This window comes from Eurosta solidaginis, chromosome X (genome assembly GCF_040869045.1).
Source record: "Eurosta solidaginis isolate ZX-2024a chromosome X, ASM4086904v1, whole genome shotgun sequence".
NCBI classification, from domain to species: Eukaryota; Metazoa; Arthropoda; class Insecta; order Diptera; family Tephritidae; genus Eurosta; species Eurosta solidaginis.
Genome location: NC_090324.1, coordinates 94203902 through 94230892, shown reverse-complemented (window position 1 = coordinate 94230892; position 26991 = coordinate 94203902). Strand labels below are relative to the sequence as shown.

The 26991-nt window shown below is 29.3% G+C and overlaps 1 protein-coding gene and 3 pseudogenes across 14 annotated transcripts in view; 1 reads left to right on the top strand and 3 right to left on the bottom strand.

Moving 5' to 3' along the window:
• Nucleotides 1–26991, bottom strand: part of ey (eyeless) — a 2912801-nt gene that overhangs the window by 1942634 nt on the left and 943176 nt on the right. The window lies entirely within an intron of this gene.
• LOC137234480 (cytochrome c oxidase subunit 1-like) lies at nucleotides 225–5316 on the bottom strand (annotated as a pseudogene).
• LOC137234479 (NADH-ubiquinone oxidoreductase chain 5-like) lies at nucleotides 7790–9938 on the top strand (annotated as a pseudogene).
• Nucleotides 19440–20103, bottom strand: LOC137234664 (ATP synthase subunit a-like; annotated as a pseudogene).

Here is a 26991-nt window from a genome sequence, read left to right as displayed (position 1 = left end):
TTCGATTTGTATATTTATTAAAGAATAATATAAATATTAAATAACTGATTAATATGGTAATTATAATTAAAATTATTAATGTATGATCATGAAAAAAGTTAATTGTTCTATTAAAGGTGATGCACTATCTTGAAGTCTAAAAGTGGCTCATGTTGTCATTTAATTTCTAATAAAAGTAAAATCTTTATATATGAAGCTTAAATCCATTGCACTAATCTGCCATATTAGAAATTAGTTAATAAAGGTAATTCAGAATATCTATGTTCTGCTGGAGGAGTATTTTGAAATCATTCAATTGAGGATCTAAATTGTATAGGATGTAAAACTGTTCGTTTAGAAATTATACTTTCTCAAATAATAAATAAAAATAATAAGATTCCTATTAATGAAACAGATGAAACAATTGTGGAGGTGATATTTCATGTAGTATAAGCATCTAGATAATCTGAATATCGTCGTGGTATTCCTGCTAAACCTAGGAAATGTTGAGGGAAGAATGTTAAATTTACACCTAAAAATATAATTAAAAAATGAGTTTTTAATCAAATAGGATTTAAAGTTAATCCTGTAAATAAAGGGTATCAATGGATAAGTCCAGCTATAATAGCAAAAACTGCTCCTATAGATAAAACATAGTGGAAATGTGCAACTACGTAATAAGTATCATGTAGAATAATATCAACTGATGAATTAGCTAATACTACTCCTGTTAATCCTCCCACGGTAAATAAGAATACAAATCCTAAAGATCAAAGTATCGTTGGAGAATATATTAATTGAGTTCCATGTAATGTTGCTAATCAACTAAAGATTTTGATACCTGTAGGGACAGCAATAATTATAGTTGCTGAAGTGAAATAAGCTCGTGTGTCTACATCTATTCCTACTGTAAATATATGATGAGCTCATACAATAAAGCCTAATAATCCAATTGTTATTATAGCATAAATTAATCCTAAAGAACCAAAAGTTTCTTTTTTTCTTGATTCTTGTCTAATAATAGGAGAAATTATTCCAAATCTAGGTAAAATTAAAATATAAACTTCTGGGTGACCAAAAAATCAAAATAAATGTTGATATAAAATAGGATCTCCACCACCTGCTGGATCAAAAAATGATGTATTTAAATTTCGGTCTGTTAATAATATAGTAATAGCTCCTGCTAGAACTGGTAGAGATAATAGAAGTAAAAGAGCAGTTAATATTACTGCTCATACAAATAAAGGTATTCAATCAAATGTAATACCTGTCGATTGTATATTAATAACAGTAGTAATAAAATTAACTGCTCCTAAAATAGAAGAGATTCCAGCTAAATGTAAAGAAAAAATAGTTAAATCAACAGATGCTCCTCTATGTGCAATAGTAGATGAAAGAGGAGGGTAAATTGTTCAACCTGTTCCAGTTCCAGTTTCTACTATACTGCTAATGAGTAATAGTGTAAGGGATGGGGGCAATAATCAAAAACTTATATTGTTTATTCGAGGGAATGCTAAGGGGTAATAGTCAATTTCCAAATCCCCCAATTATGATTGGTATAACTATAAAGAAAATTATTACGAAAGCATGAGATGTAAATTTGGTCATTTCCAATTAAGTTTCCTGGATGACCTAATTCAGCTCGAATAATAATTCTTAATGAAGTTCCAATTATTCCTGCTCAAGCTCCAAAAATAAAATATAATGTTCCGATATCTTTATGATTTGTTGAAAATAACCATTGTCGCGACTAAGTGTGACTTATTTATGGTATATTCAATAGTGTAATTAAATGGCTGAATTTTAGGCGGTAGACTGTAAATCTATTTATAAGAATATTTCTTTTTAATTAAAGTTTTATAGTCAATAATGACATTAGATTGCAAATCTAAAGGAGTAATTAGATTACTAAGGCTTAAAAGGTTCTACTAATATTTATAGCTTTGAGGCTATTAGTTTTTTTAACATAAATAGAAATTGTAATTAAACTAAATGTTGAAATAAAAGAAATCATTAATATTCATTTAATAAAAAAATTATTTGATTTTATTGAAAATACTTAATTATTTTCATAATAGTTTAATGTGAACGTAAATAAAAAAATAATGTAATTAATGATATTGTTACTATAATTGTTGTCAGTAAGTATTGATTATTTATAATTAAATGTTGAATTACTAATCATTTTGGTAAGAATCCAATAAATGGTGGTAATCCTCCTAAAGATAGTAGGTTTAATAGTAAAATAAATTTTAAAATTTTTAAATTGAAAAATGAATTGAATAATTGATTCATATGATAAATTTCAAAATTTTTGAATAAGAAAATTATACTAAATGATAAAAATGAATAAAATCAAAAATATGTAATTCATAATATTTCATTAATTTGTATTGCTGCTAATATTCATCCTAAATGAGTAATAGATGAAAAAGCTATTAATTTTCGTAATGAAGTTTGATTTAATCCTCCTAAAGAACCAATAATAATTGATAAAATAATAACAACATTTATAAAATTAATATTAATTAAATAAGAAATTAATATTATAGGGGCAATTTTTTGTCATGTTATTAAAATTAAATTATTATTTCATGATAATCCTTCTATGACTGTTGGAAATTTAAAATGGAAAGGAGCAGTGCCTCTTTTTAATAATAAAGAAGAAATTAAAATTCATTTACTAAATAAATAATCATTTTGTATCAATAAAATATTTGTGTATATTATAATAATACAAAATAATAGAATTGCTGATGCAATTGTTTGAATTAAAAAATATTTTAGAGAAGCTTCTGTAGATATTAGATTATTATAATTATTATCTTTTATTAGGGGGATAAAAGATAATAAATTAATTTCTAAACCTATTCAAGCTCTTAATCAAGAATTTGATGAAATTGTAATTATTGTTCTTATTAGTAATATCGAAAAGAATATATTTTTTGCAGAATTATTAAAAATTAAAAAGAAAAGGATTTTTAACCTTTATAAATGGGGTATGAACCCAGTAGCTTTATTAGCTTATCTATTTATATTTTAGTGTAAGATGCACATAAGTTTTTGATACTTTTAGAAATGGTTTAATTCCATTAAATATAATGAATATAATAGAATTACATTATTTATCCTATCAAGATAACCCTTTTTTCAGGCAAATCATTAAGTTAAAATAGACGGATTTTTATTGTATTTTTTAGAACGCAAAATTATCTTTTTTAAAATTAAAGATTAAAATTCATTCTAAAATAAATGAGTTTTTTTTTTATACTAAGATTTTAGAAAAAATTATGTAAAATTCATTTTAAATATGTAATATATTAAATAATTAAAATTAGTGTTTGAAAAATTACTGATTTTTATTTTATTTAAATAATAAAAAATTCTAATATAGATAGGTATGAGAGTTAAAATCACAACTTTAATATAGATATATAGATGTATATCGTTTATTTATATTTAATATTTAGATTTATACAAATTTCTAATAATAGATTATAATATTAATAATCAAATTTTAATATACTAATCTATATTTTTAAATTTTAGGGGTTTTTGGACAAAATTAATATGCATCTATTAATATATTAAATATTTATATATATATAAATATTTATTGATCTTTATAGTATATCTCTTAATTATAATGAATAGAACATAATTTTTAAATAAAATGTCATGTATATAAAATAATTGAATGAAAAGTGTCTATTTCGGTATAAAGAAAATTAATTAGTAACAAAATTTTAAAAATTTTTTTAAAAATTTCGAAATTTTTGGCAATAAAAAAAATATGAAAATTATTAATAATTTTAAAATTTTTAATATTGTAAAAAATTGAAATTTTGTTAAAAATTAAAAATTTTTAAATTATTTGTCTTTTAAATTGTAAGACTTAGTAATTTAAAAATTTATTATTTATAATTTTATATTTTATTTAAATTTTATTGATTATTAAATGTAAATTTTATATACTATATTTTATTATTTATTTATATTAAGTATTGATTTTTAAAAATTGAAAATTAAATTATTTTATTTTATATAAAATAAATTAAAAATTTTAAAATTATTAATCATTTTCATTCAATATTTTATTATAAAATTGATTTTTATTAAAAATTTTATAATTATTGATTATTTTTAATTTTATTTAATAATTAATTAGGGATTAATTATTAATTATTTATTAAGATTTTAAAATTATTAATTATTTTTTAGAATTATTATTTGTTTATTAGATATTTATTAATAATTAAATTTTTTAATATTAAAAAATTTATATTTATTGATTATTTTTGATAGTTTTATTTATTTTATTTTATTTAATATTAATTTATAATTAATTAGGGGTTAATTATGAATTATTTATTTTATTAAAAATTTTAAAATTATTAATTATTTTCATAATATTTATATTTTTATTATAAAATGAATTTATGAAAAAATTTTTACGGGAAGCTAAGTACTATATTTAAATATTTATTTTAAGATGATTTATAAATAAAAATATAATTTCAATTATTAAATATAGTTATGTATTAATATTTAACAATAACTTTAAAAATTGAATTGTTGATAGTGCGAATAAAAGAGACTTATTCCACCTTATAACTCAACGTTTCGCCAAATTTCCTTGGCATCATCAGGAGTTGAGATATCTATATTTATTTAATATAAGAAAGCGAACATTACAATAAGTTTTTATTTTTTTACATCCATATATATAGAGATATGTAAGGAGACGGTGAACATGATTACACATCAAACAAAAATTACACTTGACAATAATGTTAATTTTGCACTTACTTACATAAAAATGTGTTGCTTTAAATATTCAAATATGTTAAAACCATTAAACTATTAAAACTAAATCAAAAATCGATACCATCGCGATTATTGAAAAGGACGACGCAAATATAATTTTAGATACACTCAACAAATACCACAACAAGTTAAAATTTACTATAGAGAAAGAAGTAAATGGCAGTATCCCTTTCTTGGACACCCGCATTCACAACAACAACAATAATTTGATTTTTGATTGGTACTCTAAACCAAAAGCTTCTGGGCGCCTAATGAACTATTTTTCTTCTCAGCCCTTTAAATATAAAATTAATACAGCAATAATTTTATACATAAAGTATTATCAATAAGCCATCAACAGTTTCACGAGACCAATGTAAGAAATATTAAAAACACGCTTAAAAAGAATAACTACCCTGACTACTTAATAACCAATCTAATCGACAAAAAACTAATGGACATAAAAAACACAACAAAACAAACCCCAAATATAGATAACCAAACAAAGCGATACTTCAGTGTCACATACATTCCCAGGCTGACAGAAAGTCTTGCACATGATCATAATAATAAGAGAACATCCCACACAACATTGGCATTCAAATCGAATTGCACTCTAGCGACGTGTTTCACTAAAACAAAAAGCCCTATAGATATCCAACAACAAAGTAATGTAGTATATGAAATACAGTGCAAAGGTAACGACAGCGAAAACTGCAACAAAGTGTACATTGGCACAACAAAAAGAACACTAGGTACGCGATTAGCTGAACACGAAGCCGACATACGCAAACAAAAACAAAGCACAGCTTTATCTCAACACGCGGTAACAAACAACCACACAGCTGACTTTGCAAATACAAGAATATTGGACAAAGAGAAAAGAGAAAAAACGAGATACACCATAGAGAGCCTTCGAATACTTCAAAAAAGAGAACATACGATTAACAGAAGAGAAGACACTGACAATATTGCCGCTTCATATTTATTATGTTTATAGCATTTATAGTGACAAGTTTACCACAAAAAACGATGGTATCGATTTTTGATTTAGTTTTAATAGTTTAATGGTTTTAACATATTTGAATATTTAAAGCAACACATTTTTATGTAAGTAAGTGCAAAATTAACATTATTGTCAAGTGTAATTTTTGTTTGATGTGTAATCATGTTCACCGTCTCCTTACATATCTCTATATATATGGATGTAAAAAAATCAAACCTTATTGTAATGTTCGCTTTCTTATATTAAATAAATATATATATCTCAACTCCTGATGATGCCAAGGAAATTTGGCGAAACGTTGAGTTATAAGGTGGAATAAGTCTCTTTTATTCGCACTATCAACAATTAGATCAGAAAAGCTTATAAAAATTAAAAAAATCTGCATGCCAAACAAACTGATCGGTAACAAAAATCTTGTATATTTAAAAATTGAAATTAAATTATTTTATTTTGCTAAAAAAAAATATTTTTAGATTTTTAAAATTATTGATTATTTTTATTTAATATTTTATTATAAAGTTGATTTTTTTAAAAAATTTAAAATTATTACTTATTTTCAATTTTATTGAATAATTAATTATAAATTATTAATTTATTTTATTAAAATTTTTAAAATTAATAATTATTAATAATTTTCATAAATTAAATATTAATAATTAATTAGGGGTTAATTATGAATTATTTATTTTATTAAAAATTTTAAAATTATAAATTATTTTCATAATATTTATATTTTTATTATAAAATGAATTTATGAAAAAATTTTTACGGGAAGTTAAGTACTATATTTAAATATTTATTTTAAGATGATTTATAAATAAAAATATAATTTCAATTATTAAATACAGTTATCTATTAATATTTAACAATACCTTTAAAAATTGAAATTAAATTATTTTATTTTGCTAAAAAAAATATTTTTAGATTTTTAAAATTATTGATTATTTTTATTTAATATTTTATTATAAAGTTGATTTTTTTTTAAATTTTAAAATTATTAATTATTTTCAATTTTATTGAATAATTAATTATAAATTATTAATTTATTTTATTAAAATTTTTAAAATTAATAATTTTTATAATTTTCATAAATTAAATATTTATAATTAATTAGGGTTTAATTATGAATTATTTATTTTATTAAAAATTTTAAAATTATTAATTATTTTCATAATATTTATATTTTTATTATAAAATGAATTTATGAAACAATTTTTACGGGAAGCTAATTACTACATTTAAATATTTATTTTAAGATGATTTATAAATAAAAATATAATTTCAATTATTAAATATAGTTATCTATTAATATTTAACAATAACTTTAAAAATTGAAATTGAATTATTTTATTTTGCTAAAAAAAAATATTTTTAGATTTTTAAAATTATTGATTATTTTTATTTAATATTTTATTATAAAGTTGATTTTTTTAAAAATTTTAAAATTATTAATTATTTTCAATTTTATTGAATAATTAATTATAAATTATTAATTTATTTTATTAAAATTTTTAAAATTAATAATTATTAATAATTTTCATAAATTAAATATTAATAATTAATTAGGGGTTAATTATGAATTATTTATTTTATTAAAAATTTTAAAATTATAAATTATTTTCATAATATTTATATTTTTATTATAAAATGAATTTATGAAAAAATTTTTACGGGAAGCTAAGTACTATATTTAAATATTTATTTTAAGATAATTTATAAATAAAAATATAATTTCAATTATTAAATATAGTTATATATTAATATTTAATAATAAATTTAAAAATTGAAATTAAATTATTTTATTTTGTTAAAAAAAATAATTTTAGATTTTTAAAATTATTGATTATTTTTATTTAATATTTTATTATAAAATTGATTATTATTAAAAATTTTAAAATAATTAATTATTTTGTTTTTGTTTTTATTGTTTCGGAATATTAACAAAATTCAAAATTTGTATAATTTCATGTAATTCTTCAATGTTTTTTGATGAAAATAATGTTAAATAAATGCAGTTTCGCCCCTGAGGAAGCTAAGGTGCTTAGCGAAACGTTGGGTCGCAATAGTGAAGTTTTACTTGCACTAAAAATAGCAACCATATGGTCAAGAAAAGCCTATTCTCATATAAAATTTATTACTAATTATATTAGCAGCTATAACTAAAAGAGCTCAGATTCCTTTTTCTTCTTGATTACCTGCAGCAATTGCTGCACCTACTCCAGTTTCTGCTTTAGTTCATTCTTCAACTCTTGTAACTGCTGGAGTATATTTATTAATTCGGTTTAATATCTTATTATTAGATTCTTTGTTAAGATGTATTTTATTATTATTATCTGGAGTAACTATATTTATAGCTGGATTAGGTGCTAATTTTGAATTTGATTTAAAAAAAATTATTGCATTGTCTACTTTAAGTCAGTTGGGTTTAATAATATGTATTTTATCAATAGGGTTTATAAAATTGGCTTTTTTTCATTTATTAACTCATGCTTTATTTAAAGCATTATTATTTATATGTGCAGCTGCTATTATTCATAATATGAATAACTCTCAAGATATTCGTTTAATAGGGGGGTTGAGAAGTTTTATACCTTTTACTTCAACTTGTTTTAATGTTGCAAATTTAGCTTTATGTGGAATACCTTTTTTAGCTGGGTTTTATTCTAAGGATATAATTTTAGAAATAGTTTCTATAAATTATATAAATTTTTTTTAGATATTTATTGTATTTTTTTTCAACTGATTTAACTGTATGTTATTCATTTCGTTTAATTTATTATTCAATAATTGGTGAGTTAAATTGTGGATCTTTAAATATATTAAATGATGAGGGATGAATTATGCTTCGAGGTATAATAGGATTAGTAATTATAAGAATTTTAGGCGGTAGAACATTGATATGATTATTATTTATTACTCCTTGTATAATTTGTTTACCTTTTTATATGAAATATATAACATTATTTATTTGTATTTTAGAGGGAGTATTGGGATATATAATTTCTAATGTATCTTTATTTTATTTTAATAAATCTTTAAATAATTATTTAATTATTAATTATTTTGGGTCAATATGATTTATACCTTATATTTCTACATATGGATTAATTAATTATCCTTTAGTATTAGGAAATATAGTTTATAAATCTTTTGATCAAGGTTGTTATGAATTTTTAGGTAGTCAAAATTTATATAAAAATTTAATTAAATATTCTCAATTATTTTTTGTTTTTCATAATAACAATTTAAAAATTTATTTAACATTATTTATTTTATGAATTATTATACTAATAATTTTATTATTATTATTGTTTTATTCAAATAGCTTAAATTTAGAGTATAACATTGAAGTTGTTAGGGTTATTAAAAAATTTTTGAATATATGAAAATATACATATATATATATATATATATACATATATGTATATATATATATACATTGTATATATGTAGTGAATTAATTATAGTAATACAATAATTAAATTTATAAAAAACTTTTTTAATTTTACAATGAAAATGTAATGTTTTTATTAAACTATATAAATTATAGAAGTATAAATGGAATTAAACCATTAAAAGATAAAAGTTAGCAGCTTTTTCTTGATCATCTTACTTCTTTAATTGGAGTTTATTTTCTCATTTTTATCATTAACAATGATAAGCCTCTTTTTGGCTTCAATTAATATTATGAATAAGGGTATAATATTTACCTAAGGTTAGGTCGAAACTAAATGCAATAAAATTGCTTCATTATTCAAGGTAGATTGAAGAATCAATACTTTTTGAATGCAAATCAAATGTTATTTTTAACTACAACCCTATTATATAATTATTTTGATCAGTTTAGTATACTTTGATTTCATTCATGATAAAGTCCAATAATCATATAAAAATATTAGATAATTTAATAATTATGATTATAGGAAGAATTAATACAATTTCTACATCGAAGATTAAAAAAGTAATGGTAATTAAAAAAAATCGTAAAGAGAAAGGTAATCGTGATGATGATTTAGGATCAAATCCGCATTCGAATGGTGAACATTTTTCTCGATCTCTTAAGGTTTTTTTGGATAAAATGGATGCTATAATTATGATAATTGTTGTAATAATTATAATTAATATTATTATTGTTAAAATTAAATAAATTATCTATACTACTGTAATTAGTAGTCTTTATGATTGGAAGTCAAATATACAATTATATTATATAGATTAATTAATTAATTAAGTTATATTTATATATATACATATATATATATATAAGTTACACGCATAGGTACCATAATACGGCACACCCTACGATCACGTTGATAAGCATGTGACTTATTTAGTTCAACAGAATAAGTCGCTGACGCGGCACACGCGCAACCATCGATCAGGTCACCTTACATTAGTTATGGGAATCGCACGCTAAGCATTTCCTGTTTACACAAGCGAGCAGTTCTGGGTAAAGCATGGGAACTGCATTGTAAACATTTTAGTTAATCTAAGAAGTTATTTAAGTAAGTTATAACGTATGTTGAGGGCAGTAGTTAATTAGCGTGCAAGTGGCACGAATAAAGAAGTTGTGACGTTAATCTGAAATCGTTCTTTCTTTCTTTTCACAAGTATCGGAGGACAGTGAGTTCCTCCGCACCTTTAATTTTTTTACATCTCCCACGAGACGGGAGATAACTGGCGCCCGAGCTTCGGAATACAGGGTTCGCGTCGCGTGTGTTAAGTGAAAAGTGCAAGAAAAATAGAGAAAATTGAAAATTCCCCAATCTAACAGGGAAAAGTGAAAGATAAAAAAAAAAAAAATTTGAAAATTCTCCAATCTAACAGTGAAAAGTGCAAGAAAAAATTGGAAATTCCCCAATCTAACAGGGAAAAGTGAAAGAGAAAAAGAGAAAATTGAAAATTCTCCAATCTAACAGTGAAAAGCGCAAGAAAAATAGAGAAAATTGAAAATTCCCCAATCTAACAGGGAAAAGTGAAAGAGGAAGAGAGAAAATTGAAAATTCTCCAATCTAAACGCGACAAGAATCCTCAAATGAGACATTGGATTGTGTAGGTCACACGTATATTTTCTTACAGTTCTTATCTTTTCAGCATACCTAATCATGAACGCCGACGAAATGAAGAAGTCGCTGACTGAAATGAATGGCGCCGTGAACGCCATCCTCTCCCAGCTGAGGAGATTCGAGGAACGCCTCAAAAGCGTAGAATCGACGAACGCTGACGAGTCCATACAAGGACTTAGCCAAACCCTAGAGAGACTAGAAAGTAGGGTAGAAGAGGTTCATCGGCAATCTGTCGATAGTGAGGCAACACCAGTAGAAGAGCCTCTTGTGACTCCTCAGACGGAGGAGGACCTCAAAGAAATAGCAAGGTTACCAGATTGTGTGAAAGAACTTCAAGTGTTTGATGGATCTCGGGAGCACTATACCTCCTGGATCTATAGTGTAGAGCAGGTTTTAAGTGATTATAAGCCCGTTCGGCAAAAGCCAATATATAGGGCAATTTTAAGGCACATAAGATGCAAGATTAGGGGAGCGGCAGATGCCGCCTTGGTGTCTCACAATATTTTAGATTCGGATTGGAAGAAAATCAAGGAGATTCTCTCCTTGCATTATGCGGACGTTAGGGATATCGAAACCCTTGATCAGCAACTTACCCTCATGACCCAGGGGCGGCAAAAGTTGTCCGAATTCTATGCCCAAATAAACAAACAATTGTCACTCATGATAAATACAATAAGCACTGATAAATATGTGCACACAGAAACGGTTAAGGCATTGGCCGAGGCACATAGACGAAGAGCCTTGGATGTCTTCATCAGGGGGCTAAACGGCGACTTGCCGACCTTGCTTCTTATGCAGAAGCCAAAATCCTTACCTGAGGCATATTCGTCATGCCTCACGTTCATGAACGTGGATCGGCGAAACGCTATTTACCGCCCCCCACAGGTATTAAACAGAAGTGGCCGAATGTTCGGCGATTCGTACCAAATTCCATCACAGCGTTATTTTCCTGGCGGCAGCACAGACTACTCTGGCACACCGCAGAATCCAGCCCCGAACCATTCAAGGTACAATAATGCAACCCACTCCAATGGGAGCCTTATAGACCGACATCAAAATCAGAGGGGATTCAACTCCCCATACGCCAGGTCAGGGCAAACCAGGAATAGCCACCAATCTGCGCAAAGCTGGCGCAATAACAGTGACCCTCCCACGGCTTTAAGAGCGGATGCCGGTGCATCCTCTCAAACCCGCCAGACAGGAAATTCCAGGTTCTCTAGGTACGACGGGCCAAGGAAAAGTCAGTTTCCAACAAAATTTTCAAACAACGAAACAAACAAGAAACAAAAATTGTTTCATCTGGTGGCCGTAGACGAAAAGGAGGGAGAAGATGCCTCCAATGAACAAAAAGATTCGACAATTGACCAACTAAATTTTACAATGGGAGCCTCGTGTCCGGCGTACCATATTTAGAGTACGTCACTCAGGGTCAAGGTATATTAGAGTTCTTAGTTGACACCGGCGCAAATAAAAACTACATTAGCGAGCGCGTAGCCTTAAACACTACCCCAGTGGAAAAACCATTCCATGTAATCTCGGCGGGGGGTAGAATCAAAATCGACAAGAAGGTTTGCGGAAACTTTTTTCAGTTTGTTGGTAGGGATCTGCCGACTACATTCTTTGTCCTTCCCGGTCTAGAATCATTTGACGGGATAATAGGGGATGATACTCTCTCAGAAATTAAAGCGGTGTTAGATAGGGAACTCAATACCCTCATCCTTAAACCAGACATCCTTCTGCCTCTTAAGCGAAAGACTGCGCAACAAGTTAACTCCATTAATATAGTCATCCCCCTTGACAACTATGTCACCGAACATACGAAAAGCAAGCTGTATGGAATACTAGAAAAGTACGAAACTTTATTCGGTCCAGTCGACCAATCCACGGAAATTCAAACCAACCTCCAGGCTGAGATAAAAACAGTAACCGAAAACCCCATCTACACCAAAAGCTATCCCTACCCCGTCAATATGCGTGGAGAGGTCGAAAGACAAATTCAAGAACTGCTTTCACAAGGCATCATCCGTCCGTCAAAGAGTCCCTATAACTCCCCCCTATGGATTGTCCCAAAGAAATCCGGCTCGGATGAAGAAAAGAAATACCGGATGGTCATTGATTTTAAAAGGTTAAACGCCGTAACGATTCCCGATACATATCCCATCCCGGACATCAACGGGACTATTGCCAGCCTTGGCGAAGCCAAATATTTTACCACACTGGATTTAACGTCAGGATTCCATCAAATCCCAATGAAAAAGTGTGACATCCCTAAAACGGCATTTTCCACCATGAATGAAAAATATGAATTCCTGCGACTTCCTTTCGGGCTAAAGAATGCGCCCTCTATCTTCCAAAGAATGATAGACGATGTCCTCAAAGAATTTATAGGTCGAATTTGTTTTGTATATATCGACGATATAATTATCTTCAGCAAGGACGAGGCCACCCATTTGGAGGACATCGAAACAATTCTTTTTAGACTACTAGACGCGGGACTCAAAGTTAACCTCAAAAAAACACAGTTTTTAAAAAGAAGCGTTGAATTTCTGGATTATATAATAACCTCCGAAGGAATCCTGCCAGATCCTAAGAAAATAAATTCGATAAGAAATCTGTTGCCACCCTCAAATCTAAAAGAGCTCAAAAGTTTTTTAGGTTTAACTTCTTACTATAGGAAATTTATTCGGGACTACGCCAAAATCGCGAAACCGCTCACTAACCTCACAAGGGGTGAACACGCACAAGTTAAGGCTACGCAGTCCAAAAAAGTGCCAATATCACTAGACAGGGACGCCCTTAGGGCATTCGATGACCTTAAGGAAATGTTGACAACCTCAGAAGTCCTAACACTTCCCAACTTCGAAAAAACCTTTAACTTAACAACAGACGCCTCAGACTACGCTATTGGCGCGGTATTGTCGCAGGACTATGATGGTAGAGACAAGCCAATTGCGTTTATATCGAGAAGCTTAACAACCGCAGAGGAAGGGTACGCTACAAATGAAAAAGAGATGCTCGCCATCGTTTGGGCGTTAGACAATCTGCGAAATTACTTGTATGGTGCCAGGAAAATACGTATATTCACCGACCACCAACCACTAACTTTCTCCCTCAGCAATCGCAACTACAATGCTAAGCTGAAGCGATGGAAAGCCCGGATCGAAGAGTACAATTATGAACTTATCTACAAACCCGGAAAATCTAACGTCGTGGCTGATGCCCTTTCTCGTCTAAAAACCCAAGTAAACCAATTGACGGATTCAATGCCGCCCACATTCGAGGTCGGTAGTCAGAATGCAACCATGGGATCAGATTCCGATACAGTCCATAGCGCAGAACAGGACAACACAGACCTGATCCCCTTCGTGGAAGTACCACTAAATGTTTTCAGAAACCAAATTGTGTTCGGGGGCAGACTTCAAATCTACGAAGAACCGCACCCTGGACACTCACGCCACTACGTAGGGATAGAAAACATTAGTGAAAACGAACTAATTAGCATCTTGAAAGAAAAACTGAGCCCAAATGTCATCAATGGTATCAAAATACCGGAAGATCAGTTAGGTCTATTACAGAGAGTTTATTTAGACCATTTTACCAACTACAAGGTACGAATAGCGCAAACCCTTGTGGAGGACTTAAGAAATCCAGATAGTGTGTGTGAAGCAATAGCAAAGGAGCACAAGAGGGCTCACCGTAATGCCACGGAGAATAGGAAACAACTTCTTGAGCGTTGCTATTTTCCCAAGATGAGCAGTCAAATTAGGAAATATGTACTGGCTTGTGAGACGTGTAGACTCAGTAAGTACGACAGGCACCCCCATAGGCCAGAATTACAGGCTACACCAATCCCATCACGACCATGCGAGATCCTTCACTTAGATATATTCGAAATTCAAGGGGAAAAATTTTTAAGTTGCATCGATAAATTTTCTAAATTCGCAAAGCTTTTTCACATCAGAAACAAAGGAACCCTGCACCTTAGGCAAAAAATAGTGAAACTTCTGCACTATTTCACCACCCCTAGAATTTTAGTCACTGATAACGAACGCGGATTGATTAGCCCTGTTATACAAAGCTTGTTAGAATCTCTAGGAATTCAGCTTTACCGCACCCCAACTCAGAGGAGCGAGGTGAACGGCCAAATCGAGAGATTTCACTCTACGTTACTTGAAATTTTTAGATGCCTAAAGGCGGAGACTGAAGCCCTCAGGACCAAGGAACTTGTTATCATAGCTGTAGATCGCTATAATAATTCAGTCCACTCGGTAACGAACAAAAGACCAACAGACATATTTTTTAATCGCTCACAAGCCTCCAACTTCCAAGAACTCCTTGACCAGAGCAGAAAAATGAATAGCCAAATTAAAGCACTATTGAGGGAAAAGCAAATGGCTCAGATAAAAAGACACAATAAAAAAAGGATGCTACCGGAGCGTTATGACGAAAATGACGTCATATACGTGAAGGATAAGCAAATAAAGGGGAAGCAAAAACCTCTATACAAGAAAGAAATCGTTTCAAAAGACAATAAAGTTTCAGTCACCATACTTAGTGGGAAAAAAATTCATAAACTCCACATTAAAAATATAAAAAGAAGGGGACAAACTGCCCCCACACAATAAAACAAACAAACATACAAAAAACATGAAAAGAAATCATAAAAGATCTGGCACCAAGAGGGAGTTTATCTAACAAGAGCGGGCTTGTAAGTGGGACAAATCGTGCCTTAGTAGGCTCGTAGTGCCATCGAATTTGACAAATGGCTACACTACTTCCAAACGGGATTCTGGCGATCTCCCCATAGCTGGTTCGAGAAATGTTAACACCTCTGGTCCAGGAGAAAAAAGAAAAATTTGAGCTTATGCGCCTAATCCGCTAAGCAAATATTTATTTAATTCTCTGCGCCTAATCCGTAGATGAAACAGAAAAAATTTGAGCTTATGCGCCTAATCCGCTAAGCAAATATTTATTTAAATCTCTGCGCCTAATCCGTAGATGAAACAGAAAAAATTTGAGCTTATGCGCCTAATCCGCTAAGCAAATATTTATTTAATTCTCTGCGCCTAATCCGTAGATGAAACAGGAAAAAATTTGAGCTTATGCGCCTAATCCGCTAAGCAAATATTTATTTAATTCTCTGCGCCTAATCCGTAGATGAAAAAGAAAAATTTGAGCTTATGCGCCTAATCCGCTAAGCAAATGAATATTTAATTCAAAAAAAAAAGAAAGGGGGAAGGAAAAAAGAAAAAAAAAAAACAAAAAAAAAAACCTAAGCTTATGCGCCTAATCCGCTAAGCAGAAATAAAACAAAATTTTTTTTTTTTTTTTTTTAGCAAAACCAAATAAAAATAAAATTAAAATATTAATCCAATGAAAAAGGATACAAAAAAAGGACAACCAAAATTTTTCACCTTTTAATTTTCCTAATTTTTTGTTCCCTTTTTATTTTTGCAACCCTTTGTAATAACAGTATAAAGCAAAACTTTAAATTTTATTTTAATCTTCCCCACTAATCATAATTTGTAACCCACCGACACATTAACAAATTAACATCGCTAGAAAGGCGAAAATCCTAAACTAAAACAGTAACGCTAGTTTAATGATAATCAATCTAATCTTAAGAATTCCGCTTACTAATAATACTTTCCTACTATCAATAACATTTTTTTCTTTTTTATTAAATAGATAACCGTAACTTAGTACTTAGAACATAACAACTACTAACTACATTAAATTAGAATTAACATCTTGCGTTGCAAATTCCCACTGCTGGCATCAGCCATCAGCGCACTACACATATTCAACTACAAGGCCCCAATAATAACCATCCAGAGCGGGGATGGGTGGATCATAGGGGGCTCATTCAAACTCATACACGTCATCGACCTACAAAAGTACACCACGATGGTGACTCAAATGGATAAATTAGCAAGTAATCTAATCAAACGAACCGACGAGCAACTCTTAGCCCAGCACTACATCAACCAAACACTCGAACGACTCGAAGAGTTGATGGGAAGCACAAGCAAGACTAAAGTCACCCGATCCATTGACTGGATTGGGTCAGCATGGAAATGGCTGGCAGGATCGCCTGACGCAACAGATTGGAATAACATCCTTCACAGCCAAAACCAGATAATAGCGAACAACAACCATCAATATAAGGTCAATAGAAAGCTATTCACAACCACCGAAGAAGTATTGAAACGAATTGAAGAAGTGGTGAACCGCACCAACTACGTAGTAAAGGAAACAGAAGGAATCGAATTCGAGCAAAGCGCACTTCGCAACATTATCCTCATTCGTGAAGAGGTCAATGAATTTGTGCGAGCATGTCAATTGGCAAAGCGAGGAATTGTTAATACCAACTTGCTAGACATAGACGAAGTGAACCAAATCCTATCCGAAACAGAAACCCTCCCATACCAGAATGTAATTGAGGCAATCGAATATGGCCAACCATCGGTCCTCACAAACGGGACACTTCTACTTTACGTCCTATCGATGCCGAAAGTGACGGCCAGTAAATACAATCTTCTTATTACCCGCGCTGGAATCTACGCTGGTAAACAAGTGGACTTACCGTTCGACAGAATGCTGGTCAATCAAGAGGAGACATACGGGTTGACGAACATTGCATGGTTATCGGCTCATCCACAGTATGCAGCTCCGAGTCCTTGATTGCGCTGGAAGAAAACAGCTGCCTGCCATGACTCTTAAAAGGTGGGGCTGCTAGTTGTCAATTTATTAGACGAAACGGATCCCGTATAGAGCTGGTAAACGAAAACACCATTTTCATTTCAAACTACCAGGGCATAATAAGGAGCAACAATGCCACAATTACTATTAATGGCACATACGTAATTCAATTCAACAACGAGTCAATCAAGATTGGCGATCAGGAATTTTCCAGCAATGAAGCTGTTACCGCACACGCCCTCCCAGCCGTACTTTCTAACATAAAAAACCATACCATGAAAGTCAACTTGGAGTACATCCACGACATCACAATGGAGAATGTTAAGTATCTAGGCTATGTCAATGAAAAAATCAATTTTTCTATCGTTACAGAAGCTATCTCGATTTGCGCAATAGCCCTTATTGCCGGAACACTGTGGAGATGTTACACAAAGAAACTAGACCTTCCACCGGTTCAAATTCCAACGCATTGGACGGGAAACATTAGCATAAATAGGACCCCCAAAGGCAAATCTGCACCTGAATTTTATCGCTCAGATCCTAGCCTGCCAGTCACAAGCGTCAGTACTAAATCATCACCAGAAGACCCCAATCACTCCTTACAAAATTTCTCCCCCTCACGCTTTTCGACATTTGATCTACGAGACGCAGATCTTTAAACGGGGAGGAGTTACACGCATAGGTACCATAATACGGCACACCCTACGATCACGTTGATAAGCATGTGACTTATTTAGTTCAACAGAATAAGTCGCTGACGCGGCACACGCGCAACCATCGATCAGGTCACCTTACATTAGTTATGGGAATCGCACGCTAAGCATTTCCTGTTTACACAAGCGAGCAGTTCTGGGTAAAGCATGGGAACTGCAATGTAAACATTTTAGTTAATCTAAGAAGTTATTTAAGTAAGTTACAACGTATGTTGAGGGCAGTAGTTAATTAGCGTGCAAGTGGCACGAATAAAGAAGTTGTGACGTTAATCTGAAATCGTTCTTTCTTTCTTTTCACAAGTATCGGAGGACAGTGAGTTCCTCCGCACCTTTAATTTTTTTACATCTCCCACGAGATGGGAGATAACTTATATATACATATATATTAGTAAATTATTCATTTCCTCATCAATAAATTGAGATATATAATAATAACCATACAATATCTACAAAATGTCAATATCAAGCAGCTGCTTCAAATCCGAAATGATGGGTTTTTGAAAAATGATAGTTTAAGTGGCGCATTAAACAAATTAATAAAAAAGTTGTTCCGATTAATACATGAATTCCATGGAATCCTGTAGCTATAAAAAATGTAGACCCATAAATAGAATCTGCAATTTTAAATATATTCATAAGCTTGAAGAATTCTAAAATAAATTCCTAATAAAATTGTAAAAAATAATCCTTGTGTTGTTTGTGAATAATTATTTTCTATTAATCTATGGTGAGCTCATGTAATTGTTACTCCTGATGTTAATAAAATAATAGTATTTAATAGAGGAATTTGGAAAGGGTTAAAAGGTTTAATTCCTGTAGGTGGCCATGAAAGACCTAATTCAATTGATGGGGCCAATCTTCTATGAAAAAAAGCTCAAAAAAATGATAAAAAAAATAAAATTTCTGATAAAATAAATAAAATTATTCCTCATCGTAATCTTAGTGTTACAGGTAATGTATGAAGTCCTTGGAATGTTCTTTCTCGTGAAATATCTCGTCATCATTGATAAACAGTTAAAATTGTAATAATATTACCTAATAAAAATAGTGATATATCATATTGATGAAATCATTTTACTAGTCCTGATATTGAAGTTATTGCTCCAATAGCTCCTGTTAAAGGTCAAGGGCTAAAATCTACTAAGTGAAATGGATGATTTGCATGTGTTTTCATTTTATAAAAATAATTAATTGATTTCTCTAGAATATAAAGTTCTTAATACTGCAAATACATAAGATTGAATAATTGCAACTGCTGATTCAAGAATTAATAGTGCAATTTGACTAATTAATTACTAATTACTGCTAAAGTTCCTGGTCGAATAATATTACTAATAGTTTCAATGCAAACTATAAATGGTATTAGAATTTTAGGTGTTCCTTGAGGGACTAGATGAGCGAATATATGTTGAGTATTATTGATTCAGGCATAGATTATAAAACATATTCATAAAGGTAATGCTATTGTTAATGTAAAAATTAGGTGTCTAGTTCTTGTAAAAATATATGGGAATAATCCTATAAAATTATTTAATAAAATTATTGAAAATAATGAAATAAAAATAAAAGTGGATCCTGAGTAACTTTTTGGTCCTTATAAAGTTTTGAACTCTTTGTGTAGAGATATCAAGATACAATTTCATATAATATTCCATCGAGAAGGGATTAATCAATAAGTTGATGGAATAATTAATAATCCAATAAATGAACTTATTCAATTTAATGATAAGTTTAAAATTCTTGATGAAGGATCAAATACAGAAAATAAATTAGTTATCATTTTCAGTTGAATGAATTAATTATTTTATTTTTAAAATAATTAGATTTAGATAATTGATTAATTAATGAATAATAATTAATAATTCTAAATATAATAAATGTAATTGAAAATATAAAAAATAATATTAATCATCTAATAGGGGCTATTTGTGGAATTAAAAAATATTAAAATTATTAATAATTTTAGTTTGACATACTAATGTTATAAACTTAACTAATTTTTTTTTATATTATGAAATAATTTTATTATTAAATTCATTAGAAGTAATTGCTAATTTACTATTAAGTGGTTTAAGAGACCAATACTTGCTTTCAGTCATCTAATGATGAGTTATTATTAACTCATTTAATAAAATTTTTTACAGGAATTCTTTCAATTACAATAGGTATAAAACTATTATTAGTTCCACAAATTTCAGAACATTGTCCAAAAAATAATCCAGGACGGTTAATTATAAAATTAGTTTGGTTTAGTCGTCCTGGTGTTCTATCAATTTTTACACCAAGGAATAGTTCATGAATGAATAACATCTGCTGCTGAAGCTAAAATTCGAATTTGTGAATTTATAGGTAAAATTACTCGATTATCTACGTCTAATAATCGAAAATTATTATTAATTATTTCATTTGTTGGGATTATATATGAATCAAATTCAATATTTAAAAAATCTGAATATTCATATTTTCAGTATCATTGATGTCCAATAGTTTTTAATGTTATTGATGGTTCATTAATTTCATCTAATAAATACTAGTATCGCCTGTGGTCGAAATTCGACCAACGTGTATTTTTTTCAACTCAGTCTATGCATCAAGTGTTGGAAATATAGCAGACAAAATAAATTAGCATAAAAGGCAATATAAAAAATTGAATGTTATATTTTTGTAACTTTTTTTTTTGTTCAGTATAAGACATACGATTAAATCAGCAAATGCAAAAACATTTTGGGGCAAATTTGCCATTAATTGTTATAAATAAATTAGTTAGTTTCAACAAAAGTTAACTCATTATTTGCGATTTCATATTTTTTTGTAAACAACTAAAATAAAAAACAAAGAATCTGTTAAATAAAGACTTATGAATTTACGTGTAAGTGAAATTTGCCACAAAAAATGGGCAGGTCAGAAATTAATTCTATTTAAGGTTTTTTGGTACGCTACAAATTATTTTGGAACAATTATTTAGGATTTTGGTAGAGGCTATTTTAGGTAAGTTGCAACAATGGGAAACCATGTTTTAATCTTGCACGCTTATGTAGGTTTGTGGCTTAGAGCACTTACATAATTTGTCCAAAGATGGCGCGCTTTTGTGCAAGAAAGTAAATATCCATATTTGGAGAGATTGTTGGATTTACAAAAAACTTTTTCTTGTGTCTTAGAGCACTTACATAATTTGTCCAAAAATGGCGCGCTTTTGTGCAAGAAAGTAAATATCCAAATTTGGAGAGATTGTTGGATTTACAAAAAACTTTTTCTATTAATTATAGGCAAATAGAGTAATATTTGTTAACAAAAATAGGCTTATGCACTGCGGCTGATCTATACGAATCGATTAATATCACTTTTATATGATTTTACGTATGCTAACTATGCGAAACCGCCTGTCAATTGTTTGTATGGAAAAATTGTTGGCGTATTAATATATAGATAGTGGGTAATATACTGCCTACATACTACGGCCGCCATGATGCCGGTTGCCGTTTTGCCCAAAAATTAAAACGTTTTTGGGACGTTTTTTTTTTCATTTAATATACAACGTGAAATTTTCCGATTCAGTCAAGTTGCATTTAAATAATAATAACCTAAGTTGAAATAAAAGAATATATAATAAAATAAAAAAGAAATAAAATAAATTAGCATAAAAAACAATATAAAAAATTGAATGTTATATTTTTGTAAATTTTTTTGTTTTGTTCAGTATAAGACGTACTTTCCCGAAAATGAGGATTAAATCTGCAAATGCAAAAACATTTTGGGGCAAATTTGCCATTAATTGCTATAAATAAATTAGTTAGTTTCAACAAAAGTTAACTCATTATTTGCGATTTCATGTTTTTTTGTAAACAACTAAAATAAAAAAACAAAGAATCTGTTAAATAAAGACTTATGTATTTACGTGTAAGTGAAATTTGCCACAAAAAATGGGCATGGCAGAAATTAATTCTATTTAAGATTTTTTGGTACGCTACAAATTATTTTGGAACAATTATTTAGGATTTTGGAAGAGGCTATTTTAGGTAAGTTGCAACAATGGGAAACCATGTTTTAATCTTTCACGCTTATGTAGGTTTGTTGTGGCTTAGAGCACTTACATAATTTGTCCAAAGATGGCGCGCTTTTGTGCAAGAAAGTAAATATCCATATTTGGAGAGATTGTTGGATTTACAAAAAACTTTTTCTTGTGTCTTAGAGCACTTACATAATTTGTCCAAAGATGGCGCGCTTTTGTGCAAGAAAGTAAATATCCAAATTTGGAGAGATTGTTGGATTTACAAAAAACTTTTTCTATTAATTATAGACAAATAGAGTAATATTTGTTAACAAAAATCGGCCTATGCACTGCGGCTGATCTATACGAATCGATTAATATTACTTTTATATGATTTTACGTATGCTAACTATGCGAAACCGCCTGTCAATTGTTTGTATGGAAATTTTGTTAGCGTATTAATATATAGATAGTGGGTAATATACCGTCTATGCAAGACGGCCGCTATGATGCCGGTTGCCGCTCTGACCTAAAATCAAAAAAAGTTTTTGGGACGTTTTTTTGTTCCGTAATTAGCATAAAAGGCAATATAAAAAATCTAATGTTATATTTTTGTAACTTTTTCTCTTTTGTTCAGTATAAGACGTACTTTATCTAAAATGAGGATTAAATCTGCAAATGCAACAACATTTTCGAGCAAATTTGCCATTAATTGTTATAAATAAATTAGTTAAAAAAAAAAATTAACTCATTATTTGTGATTTCATGTTTTTTAGAAAACAACTAAAACAAAAAACAAAGAATCTGTTAAATAAAGACTTATGTATTTACGTGTAGGTAAAATTTGCCACAAAAAATGGGCCGCTCAAAAATTAATTCTATTTAAGATTTTTGGTACGCTATAAATTATTTGGAACAATTTTTTAGGATTTTGGTAGAGGCTATTATAGGTAAGTGGCAACAATGGGAGACCATATTTGTATGCACGTGAAACATTTGTGCTTCGAGTTTAGCGCGGATACACAAAATTTGAAATTCACATTAAACACTTAGACAATTGTTCCCAAAGGCGGCGCGCTTGTGCACACAGGTTTAGGTCTTTGAAATTCGCATTAGAAAACTTAGACAATTGTTCCCAAAGATGGCGCGCTTGTGCACGATAATGAATTGCGATATCTGTATGAATTGTTCGAATTTACAAAAAACTTTTTCTATTAATTATAAACAAATAGAGTAATATTTGTTAACAAAAATAGGCCTATGCACTGCGGCTGATCAATACGAATCGATTCATATAACTTTTATATGACTTTACGTATGCTAAGTTTGCGAAACAGCCTCTCAATTGATTGTATGGAAATTTTGTTAGCGTATTAATATATAGATAGTGGGTAATATACTGCCTATGCAATATTTCGACCTAAAATGGAAACGTTTTTGGGTCGTTTTTTTCGTTTAGTATACAACGTGAAATGTTCCGATTCAATCAAGTTGCATTTAAATAATAATAAACTAAGTTGAAATAAAAGATAATATAATAAAATAAAATAAGAAATATCAAAATAAATTAGCATAAAAGACAATATACAAATTTTAATGTAATATCTTTGTAGCAAATTTATTTATTTTTTGTTCACTATAAGACGTGCTATATCTAAAATGGGCATAAAATCTGGAAATGCAAAAAACATTTGGGTAAAATTTATAATTAATTGTTATAAATAAATAAATTTAGTGAGTTTGAACAAAAGTTGACTCATTATTTCTGATTTAATTTTTTTTAAAGCACCTAAAATGAAAAACAAAGAATCTGTTAAATAAAGACCTATGCTTTTACGTGTAAGTAAAATTTGTCCAAAAAAATAGGCCGGTTAAGTTATTACTTCTCTTTAAAGTTTTTTTGTGCGCTAACACTTATTTTAGAACAATTTTTTAAGGATTTTGGTACAAACCAATATAGGTAATTGGAAACAATGGGAAACAATATTTTATTTCAACAGAGAATGAGCAAAGCAGTAGTTCTCTCACCGTTTGGCGTGTACAAATATATACATATGTGGAGATGAAACATTTGAGCAACGCAACAATTGAGAATTTGGAGCTATTTACTCAGGGGGGTTTGTGAACATAATGCGTCCTACAGATGGCAATTTCGATTGTTGCATAGATTTTCGAATTTACAAAAAACTTTTTCTATTAATTATAAACAAATAGAGTAATATTTGTTAACAAAAATAGGCCTATGCATTGCGGCTGATCAATACGAATCGATTCATACAACTTTTATATGATTTTACGTATGCTAAGTATGCGAAACAGCCTGTCAATTGATTGTATGGAAGTTTTGTTAGCGTATTAATATATAGATAGTGGGTAATACTGACTATGCACGGTATGATGCCGGTTGCCGTTTTGACCTAAAATCAAAGACGTTTTTGGGACGTTTTTTTGTTTCGTTTAATATACAACGTGAAATTTTCCGATTCAGTCAAGTTGCAGTTAAATAATAATAAACCAATTTGAAATAAGAGAATATATAATAAAATAAAATATGAACTAAAATAAATTAGCATAAAAGGCAATATAAAAAATTTAATGTTATATTTTTGTAACTTTTTTTTTGTTCAGTATACGACGTACTTTATCTAAAATAAGGATAAATCTGCAAATGCAAAAACATTTTCGGGCAAATTTGACATTAATTGTTATAAATAAATTAGTTAGTTTCAACAAAAGTTAACTCATTATTTGTGATTTCATGTTTTTTTTTAAAACAACTAAAATAAAAAACAAAGAATCTGCTAAATAAAGACTTATGTATTTACGTGTAAGTGAAATTTGCCACAAAAAATGAGCAGGTCAGAAATTAATTCTATTTAAGATTTTTTGGTACGCTACAAATTATTTTGGAACAATTATTTAGGATTTTGGTAGAGGCTATTTTAGGTAAGTTGCAACAATGGGAAACCATGTTTTAATCTTTCACGCTTATGTAGGTTTGTGGCTTAGAGCACTTACATAATTTGTCCAAAGATGGCACGCTTTTGTGCAAGAAAGTAAATATCCATATTTGGAGAGATTGTTGGATTTACAAAAAACTTTTTCTTGTGTCTTAGAACACTTACATAATTTGTCCAAAAATGGCGCGCTTTTGTGCAAGAAAGTAAATATCCAAATTTGGAGAGATTGTTGGATTTACAAAAAACTTTTTCTATTAATTATAGACAAATAGAGTAATATTTGTTAACAAAAATAGGCCTATGCACTGCGGCTGATCTATACGAATCGATTAATATCACTTTTATATGATTTTACGTATGCTAACTATGCGAAACCGCCTGTCAATTGATTGTATGGAAAAATTGTTGGCGTATAAATATATAGATAGTGGGTAATATACTGCCTACATACTACGGCCGCCATGATGCCGGTTGCCGTTTTGCCCTAAAATCAAAAACCTTTTTGGGACGTTTTTTTTCATTTAATATACAACGTGAAATTTTCCGATTCAGTCAAGTTGCATTTAAATAATAATAACCTAAGTTGAAATAAAAGAATATATAATAAAATAAAAAAAGAAATAAAATAAATTAGCATAAAAAACAATATAAAAAATTTAATTATCTTCTGATTATTTTCGGCCTTAGATTTATAAATTTTAAATATTTAACGAGCTCGAGGCCATATACATATATATTCAGATTAAAACCCGGATAGATTTTATATATATGTATATATTTTAAATTTTATTTAGTCGATATTTCGACCTCAATCTGAGGTCATTCTCAAGAACTCTTGGGTGTAGCTTGTCGACAAGGTCGAAATATCGACTAAATAAAATTTAAAATATATACATATATATAAAATCTATCCGGGTTTTAATCTGAATATATATGTATATGGCCTCGAGCTCATTAAATATTTAAAATTTAAAAAATCTAATGTTATATTATTGTAACTTTTTTTGTTTTGTTCAGTATAAGACGTACTTTCCCTAAAATGAGGATTATATCTGCCAATGCAAAAACATTTTGGGGCAAATTTGCCATTAATTGGTATAAATAAATTAGTTAGTTTCAACAAAAGTTAACTCATTATTTGCGATTTCATGTTTTTTTGTAAACAACTAAAATAAAAAAACAAAGAATCTGTTAAATAAAGACTTATGTATTTACGTGTAAGTGAAATTTGCCACAAAAAATGGGCATGGCAGAAATTAATTCTATTTAAGATTTTTTGGTACGCTACAAATTATTTTGGAACAATTATTTAGGATTTTGGTAGAGGCTATTTTAGGTAAGTTGCAACAATGGGAAACCATGTTTTAATCTTTCACGCTTATGTAGGTTTGTTGTGGCTTAGAGCACTTACATAATTTGTCCAAAGATGGCGCGCTTTTGTGCAAGAAAGTAAATATCGATATTTGGAGAGATTGTTGGATTTACAAAAAACTTTTTATATTAAATATAAACAAATAGAGTAATATTTGTTAACAAAAGTAGGCCATGCACTGCGGCGGATCCATACGAATCGATTCATATCACTTTTATATGATTTTACGTATGCTAACTATGCGAAGCCGCCTGCCAATTGTTTGTATGGAAATTTTGTTAGCGTATAAATATATAGATAGTGGGTAATATACTGCATATGAAATACGGCCGCTATGGTGCCGGTTTCCGCTTGTGACCTAAAATCAAAAACGTTTTTGGACGTTTTTTGTTTCGTTTA